Consider the following 17,376-nt stretch of genomic DNA (forward strand, 5'->3'; position numbering starts at 1 on the left):
TGTTCCTTCCCCCTTTTCCTTTATAGAGATAGAGAGGGGATGATGACTATGTGATTTACCAGTGAGAAATCATTTGCGTGCGCTATAGAACGTTCATGTCCTTTAGTCTCAGACTTAGGGTCATTTTCACTGCAGGCTTTTTTGCTCCGTAGGGACATTTCATCACTGGACAGTGCTTTCCTTTTAAGGAGGTTGCCCCTTTTTTGTATTCTCTCTTCTCTGCCTCTTCAAGTCACCACCGGAGGGCGAGAGAGTCAGCTAGCCGTCGGGACGGAGGCATCAGTTTCGGAGCTGGAATCCCCGCGCTGTTAAATGTTATATAATGCCCCGCAGTACTGTTGGGAAGGTGGGGAAGCATTAGGCAGATTTTCTCAACGTGACCTAGAGGAAAGGGAACTTTCAAAGAATATTTTCCCAAAGTAATTCTTCACTAGATCTGAGTTTGGAGGTGTCAAGAAATCTCTCCCTCTTTTAGAAAGTGGAGACCCTTAAAATATCTTCTCTTCTTTTTCTTATCCCTTCATTGTCATACTAATTAACTCTTTTGAAATATTGCTTTACTTTTTAAAAAATTTCCATAGAGGAAACCAATTTCTGCCTTCTCTTTGTTCCTTGGGAGATGATACTTGTTAACCTTGGAGCCCTCATTCAATTTTCATTAACTGGCAATATTAGAGGGTATTGGCTCTGTTCTTTCTCAGCTGTTATTGAAGGCTTTTCAACTAGTTGACTTTTCATTATATACATTTTTAAATCAGTGAAAGAGTTATTTCAACTAGGACTTTTTATACCTCTTGGAACATGCCCCTTAGTTTCTAGAGGAGTTGGTTAAGCATGTGTAAGCACAGGCTAGAATGCACAGACATATGCACACTTAATATTGTGGTCTTACTATTGGTATTTAAAGACACCGTAATTTTAGGAATGAAGCAGAAGAGATATAGAAACAGGAAAGAGAGATGTTGAGGAAGTATAATAGATAAACTAAAATCATTATGATTTTTCTCAGGGTGTGCTGAATGCTGAAGGAAACTTGTTTTTGCCCCTCCTGAATTTATACAGTGGGAAAGTATAGAATATCAAATTTGTCAGTTTTCACTATTCCATCATACTTGTTTTGGTGTACATTTTCTATGTTAATGTAACGTACATAGTTGTTGGTAATCTAGAAAAGAAAATCAAAGGACATAACCAGATGGGCCGGCCAAATGTTTACCTGTCTTGTGGGTGTGTTTTGGGGGGAAGAGGTGTTTTTTTGTTTTGAGAGGAACTTGTTGTTTTGTTTGTCAAGCCAGACATCTAATCTAAATATATGATAATGATCTGCTACATGAGTGTCTAAATAAAAACTGTCTGTGCTGTTAGGGTTTGGTTTTCAAAGTTAGATGGTTTATTATTGTATTTAATATCTTGATTAGTGTATTAGGAAAATTATTTAGATGGGATTTCACCATTTGTCACGTAAGTTCTGCTTCTCCGATCTTAACATTTCTATATCCCTTAGTTTCCATCACTCACCCAGTGGAAGAGGGAGAAGGGCTCTCAGTAGATGACATTTTCATCATACAATTTAGATCTGTGTCAGTACTTGCACAATGAGTGCACTTTATTATTATACATGCTCTAGTTTTATAAGGCCTCTTTTTGTTTACTTAAGCAAACTACTTGGTGATTTACAATAAGTAATCAGTGCTTTGCCTTAAAAAAGCAAATGGAGCCCTGACTGGGTGGCTCAGTTGGTTGGAGCTTCGTTCTAAACACTTAAAACGGTTGCAGGTCCGATACTCAGTCAGCAACTGATTGATGTTTCTCTCTCACCTCTCTCTCTCTCTCTCTCTCTCTCTCTCTCTCTCAAAATCAATAAAAACATATTCTCAAGTGAGGATTTTTTTAAAAAGCAAATAGGAATTTAATCATAAAATTTTAATATGGCAGACATGCTAGTGCCATATTTTTTATACCTAGGTTTTTCTCTTGTTCATGTATATGTTGTAGTAGTATTTCACTGAATTAACTCTTATTTCTGAACATGTGAACCAAATTATTGTGTCTCCTTACATCTATGCAAATAACAATGTGGAATTGAAGGAAAAGAGGAAGAATCATTTTTATAATATGTGTGAAGTTAGAAAAACAAAATTGCAAAATGACGCCAACTCCAATTAATTTTAAAAAATGTTTAGCCAGACTCAGACTCAGTTATATTATTTGTTGCTGAAAGGGAGAATATACCGAGCAGAAAGGAAAAGATTTTACAGTTGGATGTGAAAGAAAATTTTTGTCCTCCACTATAGTGTAGGACTGCCAGTTTCTGTGGAACACAAAGCCCTCCCTTTCTTGGACAGCTCAGTGCTTTGCTGGCATTTTCTTCAAAATCTGTTTTCCATCAGGACCAAGAGGAGGGGAGGTGTTAAGAATAAGGGAGGTTGGAAAGGGGGTGACTGTTCCTTTAAATAGTGCAGTGAGCCCATGTGGCAGCAGGCCGCTCTGGAGTGTATTCTTTTGTAATGAATCACCGGTTCCATTGTCTGCTATCTCCCCTTTGTAGCTGGAAGGCTGAAGTCTTTCACCTGAGCCGCTGCCAGTTAGCTGTTCTTCCAGGGTGGTTGGGAGGAGGAGAGGGACGGTGTTTTATGGTTTAATTAAAGACAGATAAGAGAGCAGGTATGTTTTGCTCTGTCTCGGCTTTTTTCCTGTCCTTTCTAGGGGTTTTGTTTGTTTTTTGTCTTTTTTGAAATGAGTTGGAGTAAGGAATCTGTTCTTTGGTTTCGCTAAGCATATCCCATTTTCTGTGATTTTTGCAAGTCCTCAGTGATTATTTAGTCTCCATTTTGTGGCATTGCTTTAAAGTGATTCCATTCGGTTGCCTGCCAGTTCCACCCGAACCTCATCCCACCCTCCATGCACAGAGCTTCAGCCCACACTGTTTATTTTGGCACACTTTCCCCTTTCTGTGTGCTGCGCGGGACTCTGGGAAGTTCGGGATAGGCGGAGATTGTGGGTTGGAGAGCAATTTATGTTCCTTTACCATGAATCAGAAAAAAGCCTCACTTTTTCCAGAGATTTAGTTTCTTTCTGAATTCTTCTACACTACTCCATATCTTCAGTTATAACCATTTCCTTGCCAAGACCAAGACTGGCTCTTGAAAAATACGGCCATTAGTTTTCCTGAAAAGACAGTCAGAATTCCATAAATATATATGATTAAATTTGACTCATTAAATGGTTTTCTTCCCATTCACATGTCCCCACCTCAAGCACACACCCCTTTTGCCCTTCCCTTTATTTTTTCCTTTATCTTTCTCCTTAGTTTTGCAGTTAGGTAAGCTTCGCATTTGGCCATCTGCTGTTCAAGTTTGTACTGCTACAGAGGACACCTCCGAGTTGACAGGTGAATGACACTCCTCAGCCTCTCGGTGTTTCTTGGACATTTGTGTGTGGCACTCCGACAGATCTTCCCTAGGAGCCATCACTGATGGGACAGCCCCTGTGCCCTCCAGCGTCCTTTCGATGGACTGCTCCTCTGCAATCTAACTGTGTTGGTGTCCCCAGCATTCCCTTCTGGAGTCATAATTCCTCACTCTTCCCCTCTCCCCACAGCATTCCCAAACCACTGTCAAGTCTTTCTTAAACATTTCTACGCAACACTTCACATATTAAATCCAGCAAACACAAATGGAATGTGGCATCCCCTGCAGTAAATGGTTTGCTGTTTTGAATGTAGTGACTCTATTATTGGACTCCAGGCTCACTCCTCTCTACGCGGTCCGAAATTGCAGTCTGCCGAGCTGTATTGTTTCCATTTTCAGACGCTTAAACAACCCTCTCTTACTTTTGGAATGATTGAATTCAGGACACCTTGGCATCAAATAAATCATTAGCGTCATTGCCAGAGTGAACCATTTAAAATGCAGGTCTGATTTTTGCCACTCCTGTGCTTAAAACCTTCTAGTTGTTTCCCTTCAGGCTCAGAGTGAAATCCTGTGTCCCTACTCCAGGCTCTAAGGCCCTGCGTGATCAGGAACCTGGCTGTCTACAACCGCATCTCCTGCTGCCCTTCTCTTCCCGTATTTCGCACCAGAGACACTGACCTCTTTGCTGTTCCCTTAACACACCTGCATTCTCCTCAGGGCCTTTCTTTCTGTTTTCTCTCGGCTGGAAATGCTCTTCTCTCAGACCCCATGACGTCTCAAGGAGAGCTCTTTATTGACCTTCCTATCTCAACTTGAAACCTCCAGTCATTCCCTATCCCCCTACCCTGTTTTGTCTTCACTGATTTTTAGTGCTTATTGTTACTTTTTATGTTTGTTTTCGTTATCCATGCCCCTTTCCCACCAAAAGGGTCAGGGACCTTGTCAGCAGTCTGTTATATTCCTGGTGTCTAGAACTGTGCCTGGAATGTGGTCATAACAATAGCTAAGTATCTAGCCCTTATATGTAGTTATCAGGTACTGTTCTAAGCACTTTACCTCCATTAACTCATTGAATCCTCCAGCACCTCTACAATTACCCCATAGTACAGAAGCGGAATCTGAGGCATGTAATGGTTTGGTAGTTTGCCCAAGTTTATATAGCTACTAAGAGATGTTATGGGGATTCATTGCCACAGACTGGTTTGGCAGGCCATACTCTTTTTTTTTTCTTCTTCTTCTTCTTTTTAAGAGGGGTTGTTAGGGTTAGGGAATCCATACTCTTAACCACTGCACTTGAATCTTCTTGTAGGTATTACATAGTCAGTAAATATTTGTTGAATATGTAAATGAATTAATTTAGTTGAGACTGATTACTTCTGGAATTGTCATCTCTGATTTATTCAAGGTTTTGATGGAATACTTGTAATAAAAGGGAATTCGCTATTGAATAAAATGAGTTCATTATTATAATCCTATATAATAAAAGGCTAATATGCAAATCGACCAAACAGCAGAATGACTGGTCGCTATGATGTGCACTGACCACCAGGGGGCAGACGCTCAATGCAGGAGCTGCCCCCTGGTGGTCAGTGCACTCCCACTGGGGGAGCACCACTCAGCCACAAGCCTGGGCTCACGTCTGGCGAGCGCAGTGGCAGTGGCGGGAGCCTCTCCTGCTTCTGTGGCAGTGCTAAGGATGTCTGACTGACGGCTTAGGCCCGCTCCCCAGTCAGTCAGACATCCCCCAAGGGCTCCTGGACTGCGAGAGGGCTCAGGCCTGGCTGAGGGACCCCCGCCTCACCCCGAGTGCACAGATTTCATGTACCAGGCCTCTCTAGTATTACATAAAAATAGGTAACATTACAGAGTGCATATTATGCATCAGGCACTACGTCAATGCCTTATATATTATGTCATTTATTCCTTTTAGCAGCCTTACAAGTATTAATATCCATATTGTAGAAATTAGGAAACAGGAGTACAGAGAGGTTAAGTAGCTTGCCTAAGGTGGCAATACCAGGATTTAAACCCAAGAAGTTTGGCTCTAGCTTCCCTGTTCTTAACCACTAGGAATAATGACTGTTATTGAAATAACTTGATTTTTGCATATCTACTGTGTACCTATTTTGCATACAGATCACATTTATATGCATAACAATATTTGTATCATATATCGCTTACAATCACCTTTTGAAGTCAGTGGTATTTTTTCAATTTTTTTCCATTCATTAGACTTTTGAGCTATTGTAAGCAACTTGATAACTCTGGATACAGGCAGTGATAGTTTCCAAATTGAGATCTATTCTAAATTTGCGCACATTTCCATTGTACTACCAGCCTCATAAGATAAATAGTTCTGTTGTTGGCCATTAAAAAGTAGAAAAGTTTTCCATATGATAAACTGTTTTCATTATTGGCTTCTTATTCTTCCTAGTTCTGTCATACCAAGTCACATACAGTAGTTTAATTTCTCTTCATAAAAAACAAATATTTGAAGATACTGGCTAAGGGTTCTATTTAATCTTCTGTTCTCTTGGCTCACCTTCTTCCTTGAATTATTCCTCGTAGATAGGAAAACATGGTTTCCAGGGTCTTGACTGTCCTGGATTAATTGTGTCAATTTATATGAATGACTTATTGTTTATATCTAATTACTAAGTATAATGTCAATATGAATATTATTAAATACTAGCATTCCCGTTGCAGGAAAAATCCTGCAATAGGGTTTCCTGCTGCACTCTACCCCGCCCCGCCTTCTCCACCAGCCCGCCTACTCTCCTTCCTTCTCCCCCGGCCCCACCTCCGCTCCTCCCTTCTCTTCCCCTCCGCCCCCTCCTCCCCCCCCCCCCCCCCACTCCCGGCTTGCTTGCTTCTCCACAGCTTTGCTCCCTTCTGCAGCTCTTGGCTTCTTTCTACATTGTCTTGATATGCAAATTAGCCGCCATCTTGGTTGGGGTAATTTGCATACTCGTCCTGATTGGCTGGTGGGCATGGCTTGGGCGTAGTGAAGGTGCGGTCAATTTGCATATTTGTCTATTATTAGGTGGGCTGGTAGCTTTGTTATAAGTGGGTTTTTTGACATGTTTGACTTTACTCAGTTTTCAAAGCTTATTGATCATGTAGTGTTGTCAATAACTTATAACTTCAAAAATAAGGGATATTATCCTCAACTCTTAAATAGAATATTGTATATCATTATAAAGCATGCTGTTGTCTGATTGGCATGAATCTACCTGCCTTTGAGCCTCTACGTCTTGCTCAGATCCCTCAAGAGTTTCTAACACTGAACTTTTTATTTTAAAACTTATTTTGTAGAAATACTATTTTGTGTTTTTAAAGATGCCAATTGGACCAACAAATGACATAATTGAAAATCAGCAAAAGTAAATTTAATCACTTCCCTTGAAATCCTGAAAAATGGTATAAAAAAGTGTTAGAAAACAAAAATTGGGAATTAGTAGTCTTTTAAATCAGTAGCAACAGTAAAACATGATCATTGAGAATAGAAGTAAAATATAACAAACAAAATTAAACCCTGAAAGTACTCTGATTTAATAATACTTATTATTATAAATCAAATACCATAGAAATATTGTTAGATTAGCTTATGTTGGCATATTTATTCTTTTCATCATGCCTCTTGAATTTTTCAGAGCTATTAGTTTCAGAATATTAGAATAACATTTCTTATTTAATTAATGGCTCAGGATATAGGTATAGTTGGGCTGCTATTAACAAAAAGAAATAGTTTTTAAGATTATAACTTGAAGTTATGTAACTAGAGATACTTAATTCATTCAGAATTACAGGATAAAGTTCTGCAACTAAAATTTAGTATTTCATATATAAAGGAATCTTTAAGTATAAAATATGCTAATGTAAATCAATAATTATTTTATGAAATTACAAAGAATACTTTTATATCCACAAATTATATATACTATATTCTTTTAATTAATATTGATTATGAGATCCCTTGTAAGAAGCTTGGGAGAGGCAAACTGACACTTAAGTAAAGAGGATGAGATTTAGAAAAATGTAACTTAGAGAGACATTCACATTCTGTTAATGTCTAGACAGTTAATATGTTTGGCTCTGGGAGCCAGGCTGCCTCGGTCACAACTTTCAGCTCTTCTGTTGGCATGAAAGAAGTCAGATGATGTATAAGGGAAGGGGGTGGCTATGTTTCAGTGCAAACTTTATTTATGGACACTGGAATTTGAATTTCATATACTAGTATTTTCCAAATATTCTTCAACTATTTAAAAATGCAAAACCATGCTTAGCTTTCAGGTTGTACAAAAATAGATGGTGGACGAGCTTTGGACCAAAGCCATAGTTTGCCAACCTCTCATTTAGAGGGATGCAGGTCCTCCCTACTTGTTTTAGTGTAGGGAAAGTTTTCCCACATAGCTTGATATTAGGAAACTGTTTTGACAGTTTATCTTCGACCTGTGGAACCTTGGATCAGTGTGAAACCCCTGACCTGCTCTTTCATTCCTCCCCAGAAAATTGGGGGATTTTTCCTTTTTCTTCACTTTCTCCACTCATCCCCAAATCTGAACCATTTGCAATTCCCCAAATACGGCATATTTTATAACTTCCTGCTTTTCATATATATTTTTTTCATGTATTACTACTTTGGGCCAGAATACCTCTTTCTCCCTCATGATTAATTTCTTACCTTAAAAGTTCAGATTAAATGCATGTTAATGCATTGACAGTGTCCTCTTTTAAAATGCAAATCACACAAAACAATAAATAAAAATAAATAAAATACAAATCAGGAGAGTTAATTTGAATAATCATACATTCTAAGTACTTATTACTCAAATCAGTTAATACTTAAAATATAATGTCATTTTGGATGGACACTTTATTTGGAAGAAGGATTTTGAAGTAAACAGCTCTTTGGAGGAACACCCAAATCTCTTGCAGATATTCCAGTGGAAGGCTGTATATATTCAGAAGGTAGCATGTGGGTAAGTGGCGTAGGAGTTCTAGCTTCCTGAGAGGTCAGGAAAGAGAACAAATGAGTAGGACCCCAATAAGTGTGCACAGGGCAAAGAGAGTGGAAAGGGACAATGAAATTTTAGAATTTGGCAAACCATAGTAAGTAGTATCTGAAACATAGTATATCGAATACAGCTATGCCCCTGTCTCCTTTTCCTTCCACTCAAGTTGACCAAGAGTTAGATTCTTTGCATACTAACTTTGAAAAGTTGTCAGCACACACACATATATATATTAGACCATTCTATGTCATTTTCAAGGCTCCATGTTCATTGTGTTTTTAGTCTTTTTTTTCCTCTCTGTGTATTTCCTTTTGGATAGTTTCTCTTTTGGTGTTATCAAGTGTATTAATCTTTCCTTCTGCAGTGTTTCATCTGCCATTAATGTAATTCACTGTGGGTGTGTTTTTAAAAAAATCTTAGACATACTAGTAGTTTTCAACTCTAGATTTTTTATATTAGTCTTTTTTCTGTTTCTCAGGTCACATTTTTCTCATTTACATACCATTTTTCTTGCACATATGGAATACAGATATTTTGATGTTCTGTTGGCTAATTCTAACATTTGTATTAGTTCTGGATCAGTTGCAATTGATTGATTTTTTTTTCTATTATGGATTGCAATTTTCTGCTTCTTTGTATGCTGATAGTTTTTTTATTGTTCCTTTATTTTTTAAAATACGTTTTTATTGATGTTAGAAACATCAATGAGAGAATCATTGATCAGCTGCCTCCTGCACACCCCCCATTGGGGATCAAGACCACAATCCGGGCATGTGCCCTGACCTGGAATCGATCAAGTGACCTCCTGGTTCATGGGTTGACACTCAACCAGCCAGACTATGCCTGGTAATTTTTGATTGGATGCCAAACATTGTGACTATTACCTTGTAGGATGCTAGGTATTTTTAAATTTTTATAAATATTATTGAGCTGATTTTCATAGAAATAATTTGATCCTTTCAGTTCTTGTTTTTAAGTTTTGTTAGATATGACCAGAGCTCTGTTTGGTCTCTGGTTAATTTTTCCCCACTGTTGAGACAAGATTCTTTTTAGCACCCTAACTGATGCTCCTTAAATTTTCCACTCTTGTTAAGAACAGGCTGTATTCCTGGCACTGTTGAGCTCCTGGCGCTATTCCCTCCAACTCTGTCATTTGTCCAGCCTCAGGTAGTTCCTCATGTACATGTGGTGATCATTACTTAACTGAGCTCCTCAGAGTCCTCTGTGCAGCTTCCTCTTCTGCAGTCCTCTCCCCTGTGAACTCCAGCTGTCTTGGCTTATCTGGACTCCTAGCTTGATCTCCTCAGCTCATGGAGACCACCAGGCTCTGCCTGGCTTCCCTCTCTCTGTGTCACTTTCTCCAGGCAGTCAGCTGGGGCAGTTATAAAGCGCACCTTGGGCCCTGACTGGTTTAGCTCAGTGGATAGAGCATCGGCCTGCGGACTGAAGGGTCCCAGGTTCGATTCCCGTCAAGGGCATGTACCTTGGTTGCGGGCACATCCCCAGTAGGGGGTGTGCAGGAGGCAGCTCATCGATGTTTCTCTCTCATTGATGTTTCTAACTCTCTATCCCTCTCCCTTCCTCTCTGTAAAAAATTAATAAAACATATATATTTTTAAAAAGCACACCCTGGTTGTTTCCTGTCTTAGGGATCACTGTTGTTCTTTGTCTACTGGACAATGCCTTGAGTGCTGCCATTTTGTGTATTTTTTTCTTTCTGAATTTTAGTTGTTTGAGATGGTCCTTGTTACTCCATCATGATTGGAAGCAGAAGTGAGACCACTTATTTTTAAATGAAAATTAAGTGGTATCTTGTTTAATATATTCCTAATTTATGAATGAAAAATCAGTTGAAAAGAAATTTAAAGGAGTAGAATGCATAAGGTGCATAAATAATTAAAATACAAGGTGAAATATGGTAACTTACATGAATATGATATCAGTAAAGTGCCATTAGAAGTTCAGATGAGGAAAGAATTAGTTTGGGAAGTTTGGCTGAAGCAGATAAGGTGAGAGGAAAGGCTATGGCATGTATTATGTCTGAATCTAGAACCAAATTCTTGAGTATTGAATGAGATTCAGTGGTAGAATAGTTTCAGAGAGTGTTTAGGACTGATCAAACTAAATGTAAAAATAATTAAAAATACATGCACAAGATCACAGGGAAAATAGAGTTCATGTTTTTGTAATTAAGCATGATTCGTGGTCTCTTGTAGAAAAGGAGAAAGATCCTTTTCTCCTGTGGATTCCCTATTATTGCACTTCTAGCAGATAAGGAAGGAGAAAAACCAAAGTACTATTTGTTCACTTAAACAGTGTGGAAGATAGGGGCACTTTGGACTGTGAAGACTTAAAAACATTAAGGAATGGGGATGGCACTGTTTAGAGCAGCGGTTGCCAACCTTTCGGACCTCACGGACCACCAGTAGTACGCAGACCACTGGTTGACGACTGCTGGTTTAGAGCTTTCTTGACTTCAGTTAAAATGGTTGCCAGACTATCATTTCCTAGCAAAGCAACTGTGACCAAAAGTTCATCCAAGTATATGCATGAAACTTTTCTCTCTTGAGGAACCAGGAGACATTTTTGAGAAAATGGAAATTTGTGTGTGTTTTGGTTTAATTTTACTTAGCCTATCTTCTTAATAATAAAAGGGTAACATGCTAATTAGACCGGATGTCATTCCAGACGTCCTTTCTGACAAAGTGGGGGGGTCGGAGGGAAGCCAGCCCGGGTCCTGGGTGCCTGTGGGCAGCTGGAGGGAGGCCAGCCTGGGTCCAGGGTGCCGGAGGGCAGCCGGAGGGAAGCAGCCCGGGTCCCGGGTGCCTGTGGCGGCCAGAGGAGGGAAGCAGCCTGGGTCCTGGGTGCCGGAGGGAAGTCGGTGCCAGCAGCTGGGGGAAGGAAGACCTACTCTTGCATGAATTTTCGTGCATCGGGCCTCTAGGTTTTATATAAAGACTTTAGTAAGAAGAATGTGGTTCCCCTTTATTTGTATTGCTATGGCTGTTTATATGAAAAAGAATATGAAGAACTTTTAAAGTTATCACTCAGCTGTTAGGTCTTATATTGTGGACTGTATATATAACTCTTGCACTTTATTTTTCCTTCACAGCATTAATGATGATTATCTCTACCACTTTTTTTTTTTAAGCCAAAAGCAAAGGATTTTGTATACAAGATCACAGTTAGTTCTTTTTTTTTTTTTTAAATATATTTTATTGATTTTTTACAGAGAGGAAGAGAGAGGGATAGAGAGTTAGAAACATCGATGATAGAGGAACATCGATCAGCTGCCTCTTGCACAACCCCTACTGGGGATGTGCCCGCAACCAAGGTATATGCCCTTGACCGGAATCGAACCTGGGACCTTTCAGTCCGCAGGCCGACGCTCTATCCACTGAGCCAAACCGGTTTCGGCCACAGTTAGTTCTTAACAGAACCCATTAGGTAACTATCCTCGTTTTACAGATAAAAAAAAATAAGGCATCGAGAGGTTAAGTGACCTGTCCATAGTCACGCTGCTAATTGGGTTTGAACCCACGTTTATCATATTCCCAAGTTTATACTGTTTACCTCTTTTTGGAGGGTGATAACTATTGCATACAGTTTAATATGAAGAATACAGGCCATAATATTTATTTAATTTTTTTTTATATATAAGAAAAATCTGTAACTCACCTGTGACCAAAACCTTAAGAAATGTTAGGTTCCTCTGGGATGACTGTAGAATTGATCAATTTGACTATTCCATAAACAATTTAGTTTCCTGAAATTTTATCTCGGCACAGAGGTTTTACAGTTTGATTGTTTAGTATTTCATATGGGAATATTTGTGCAGGGTAAGAGAGAAATCCAAGTATTGGCTGTTTAGAGTAGCTCTTAGCCTCTTTTGGCAGGGGAACAGATAAACAACTTAATGACACTTTGTTGATTGACTCTTTCCATTACAGAAGAAAATACTCAATTTCATATGGTAGTATACATAATGTTTCTTCTTCCACTGTATGCTGCTCCTTTGGTAAGGCCTTGTTATCACAGGATCATATATTCTTAGAGCTAGGGTGGTCTTTATTTTACAAGTCAGGATACAGATCTAGAGAGAAAGTGAAGTTGTCCAAGGTCACATAGCAAGGTAATGGCAGAACTGGAGTTAGAACTTATTTTTTCCATAATCTCTGTCGGTGTTATTTCTACCCTCAGATCCTCCTCCTAGGAAGTTCAGGCTTTTAACAAAAGATGTTTAATTTAGAGAGGCTAAAATATCAAATCCATATGCTGCTCTTTCCTGAAAGGGAAAATGTTCAAATGAGTAAAAACCATGTATCTTGGGCATTCTTTGTTAGAAAATTGTACTTGAATGAAGCTAGTCTAGTTGATGTGATAATGATAATAACGAATTTCTAGCTATAAAAGATTTTAAATGGGAAGAAGAAATAGATATGCCTTTTGCTATTTTTTTTTTTTTAAGTATGCTTGAAGATTTTTTGGGTCTTTGTTTTTGAGAATTTGACTTGGCATGGAAAGATAGGAAGTATGGAGTGAAATCTGGGTATGTTTCGTTACTAAGCAACCATTGAAGTATAGAAGTATAGACAGCTTCTTTTGATGCTTTAAAAGCTGATTTTAGACCTCCATTCTTAGTGTTTCTGCGTGCCACCTTTCTCTATTGAATGTCCTTCCTTACTCTGAGACAGGTTTTCCTGTTCTGTAATGACAGCTGCTCTATGATAGCTTCTTGATGACTTCTCTCAGCAAAGGGCTCTGATTTTTTTTCTAGGTTTATTTGTCTCATTGTGATAAAGAATTTCATACTGCAGTCACCAGTTTATATCTCCTTGCTGTTCCTGACTGAAGGGTCAGAGTCCGGGGCAGGCCTTACTGATCCACGTGTTAGAGATCATTGGGGTAACGGGAATGTTTTCCTCCCTTTAGGCTGTGTTCTGATCTTGACACAGTTGCATTCATGAAGAAGGAGGGATGTGTGAAGAGTTAGGCATTCTGATTGGTAAATACTTGATTTTTGTTTTGTTTTATTTTCTGAGAGTGATTAGACCCTTGAAATTTGTTTGTATTTGTCTTAGAATAATGTGTTTACTTTTTTCTTTTCTTTATTTCTTTTTTTAAACCTCACCCGAGGGGCAAGGATATTTTTTTCCACTAGAGAGAGTGGAGGGTAGGGAGAAGGGGAGAAGAGAGGGAGGGGAGGGGAGAGAAGGAAAGGGGGGGGGAGAGAGAGAGAGAGAGAGAGAGAGAGAGAGAGAGAGAGAGAGAGAAACACAGTGACGTGAGAGAGACACATCTATTAGTTGCCTCCTGTTCATACCCTGACAGGCTGTGAATTGAACCGGCAACCGACTAAGTGCCCTTGACCAGGAGTCAAGTCCATGGGCCAGCGCTCTAACCACTGAGCAAACAGCCAGGGCAAGACTTAGAATAATGTTTAACACACAGTGTTGGATGTATTTGTAGATGGCGCTTGGACTATGGTTTACCGTACACATTTAGTTCTGATACTTGTCTGGTTTGCTTTGTTTCCTGTAATCAAATGTATCTACTTTATTAAAGTGTTAAGTACAAGGGTTGTCTCAACTCCTTGGCATTGCCACCACCTTTCCAACCCCTTCCCAGTGGAAGTAGCCAGGGTACTGCCCCCTTTCTCTAGCAGTAAAAAAGGAAGAACAAAAACCTTGGATCGTTTGACTTGAAAGAAGTTGATCACAATATATGGGAAACTTAATTCTTTCTGTAGTAGATATTGGCACTCCTTCCTTTGGGCTGGTATTTAGGGGATATGGGAGTAGGTCATTTCACACTTCCCTAGCAACTTACATTAAAACGAAGGTTGCCAGTTGCCTTGCTTATTCTTATCTTATACTTAGTTCCCCAGTTAAACCTTTAATTCCAGGGAGAGGCCTAATGAGAAAACATTTACTTCCACTATAGTAGAGGAACCCACACCAGCTAACCAAGTGCTTATACCTGGTCACTGGTGCATGAGGATCATTAGTCAGATGAGAGGAACTTTCAGTCAACATGAAAAAAATCCAGAAGAAACAAAAAGAAAACCTGACCCTACGGGAATCATGTAATCCACGCCACAGAGGAGAATTTAAAGCATTCCAATTAATATAGTCAGAGTCAAGAAGATAATACATTCATAAAACAAGTACTGGATGTAATGAAAATGGAATAATTTGAGAATGTGCAAATGAGAAGGTTAGAGATTTAAGAACAGGGAACTCATACAACTTAACAAAAATAAGGTAAACAACCCAATCAAAAAATGGACAACTGACCTAAATAGATACTTTTCGAAAGACAGAAGGAAGGCCAAGAGACATGAAAACCTGCTCAAAGTCACTAATCATCCGAGAGATGCAAATCAAAACAACAATGTGGTACCATCTCACACCTGTCAGAATGGCTATCATCAACAAATCAACAAATGACAAGTGCTGGCGAGGATGCGGAGAAAAAGGAACCCTCGTGCACTGCTGGTGGGAATGCAGACTGGTGCAGCCACTGTGGAGAACAGTATGAAGTTTCCTCAGAAAACTAAAAATGGAACTCCCATTTGACCCAGTGATCCCACTTCTAGGAACATATCCCAAGAAACTAGAAACACCAATCAGAAAGGATATATGCACCCCTATGTTCATAGCAGCACAATTCACCATAGCTAAGATTTGGAAACAGCCTAAGTGCCCATCAGCAGATGAGTGGATTAAAAAACTGTAGTACATCTACACAATGGAATACTACGCTGCAGTAAAAAAGAAGGAGTTCTTACCATTTGCAAACATGGATGGAGATTGAGAGCATTATGCTAAGTGAAATAAGCCAGGCAGAGAAAGATAAATATCACATGATCTCACTCATTTGTGGAATATAATGAACAACATAAACTGATGAACAAAAACAGATCCAGAGACAGAGAAACATCAATCAGAACGTCAAACCTCAGGGAAGGTAGGGGATGGTGGGGGTAAGGAGGAGAGATCAACCAAAGGACTTATATGCACACATATAAGCCTAATCAATGGACATAGACAACAGGGAGGTGGGGGCATGAATGGGGGGTGGGGGGTAATGAGGGAATAAGGACACATATGTAATACCTTAATCAATGAAGAAATTTAAAAAAAAAGAATGTGATTGTCAAAGGAAAACATGCCATAGAAGGATAGAAAATCAAGTTGAAGATATCTCCCAAAATGTAGAGCTTTATTTATATACTAGAGGCCCGGTGCACAAAATTCGTGCATGGGGGCGGGAGGGGGGCGGCGCTCAACCCAGCCTGCACCCTCTTCAATCTGGGACCCCTCAGGGGATGTCCGACTGCTGGTTTAGGCCCGATCCCAACCGGCAGTTGGACATCCCTCTCACAATCCGGGACTGCTGGCTCCTAACCACTTGCCTGCCTGCCTGCCTGCCTGATTGCCCCTAACCACTCTGCCTGCCAGCCTGATAGCCCCCTAACCACTCCCCTGCTGGCATGATCATCCCCAACTGCCCTCCCCTGCCGGCCCAATTGCCCCTAACTGCCTTCCCCTGCGAGGCTGAGGGGCCTGGAGGACTCTGGCTGGATGGGGCGGGGCTGAGGGGACTGGGGGACTCCGGCTGGATGAGGCATGCGGCGCCTGCGACCCGCAGGGCTGAGGGGACTGGGCGCCGCCATCTTGTGGCTATGGGCGCCGCATCTTCTGGGGCGTGACGGTCAATTAGCATATCCTCTATTTGTTGGCAGTGTGTGCCGCCATCTTGTGAGGGCATGACGCTCAATTAGCATATTCCCTCTTCATTAGATAGGCTTTTTTAAAATGTAGAGCAAGACACAGATGATTTCCTTAACCCACATTCCCTAGAAACAGGGCCTGAGACAAAACTCACCTGCTGCTACTTTATGAGGGAGCACAATCTCAGGAAAGCAGGGCTGAGGAAAGGGGCATGAAAACATGGAAGAAACACTGGCCAAAGCTTTGTAACAGGTGTTGCTGATTGGGTGGTTTCAATAGAAGTCCAGCGAGGTTGTATAGAGTTATTGCTCCTCTGACCAGTCCATCCAAAAGGGAGTCTGGGGGAGGAATTTTCTGTACTGGTTTCCTCTCATCTCCTGCTCGGTCCGTTTCCCATATAAACAGTTAACACTCTTGCCCCCTTCAGTGGCCTGCCTCAGGGAAGGTCTTACCAGCTGTGTACACAGATTCGCAGAGTGGCCTGCCATTGAAGCCTGGAAAGGTGAGAGGAGTCAGTAACCTTTAGTGGCAGCCAACCTCTGTCTTCTAAGAAATTATTAAAAGAGCATCACTCCCAAGAGGGCTGACCATGGGAAGGGTAGGAGACCTCTGCTTTTTATCATAAAGTCTTCTTTACCCATTTGATTTGCTATCATTTACATGTATTACATTTGGTAAAAATAAGAATTAAATTATAAAGGGAAAATTAGTTACCAAAAACACCCTAGAAATAAATATCAAAGTACTTTTTGCATGCATTTGAAAAAAATGAACTTCATATATTGAAAAATAAAATCTAATTAGTGGTATAAATCAGGATAACCTTTTGTAAGAAAATGGGAAGTGGGACTTCTAGAATTGATCCTTTCCCCTTTATCACCCATTCTTGCCTTCCGCCCCCTTATCATGCAGTCCCCTAGGACTGAAATCGAGGTGTAGTCTGCCCCCATGCCCATTGCCGGGCTCTGCTGATTCTACCTTTGGATCGTCTCTATTATCCCCTAATCTAGTTCCCCCTGCCTCTGCTGTCGTCCATAGTCTTTCATAAATTCCATTAGAGTCTGCGGTATCCTAACAGGTCTCTCTCTTCTCTTCCTCATGTCACTTAGGTTTTTCTGTGCTGAGTTTTGATCTCTTTTTGTATTAACTTTGGTTATAATGTTCAAAAAATAACAAAAGTCTGTAGTTATTTGTTTACTGGGTTGTACATAT

At 40.1% G+C, this 17,376-nt stretch overlaps 1 protein-coding gene across 13 annotated transcripts in view; it reads left to right on the forward strand.

The window, feature by feature from the left end:
• RBFOX2 (RNA binding fox-1 homolog 2) overlaps positions 1 to 17,376 on the forward strand; it is a 248,184-nt gene that overhangs the window by 165,203 nt on the left and 65,605 nt on the right. The window lies entirely within an intron of this gene.

This window comes from Cnephaeus nilssonii (assembly GCF_951640355.1).
Source record: "Cnephaeus nilssonii genome assembly, chromosome: 6".
Lineage (NCBI taxonomy): Eukaryota > Metazoa > Chordata > Mammalia > Chiroptera > Vespertilionidae > Cnephaeus > Cnephaeus nilssonii.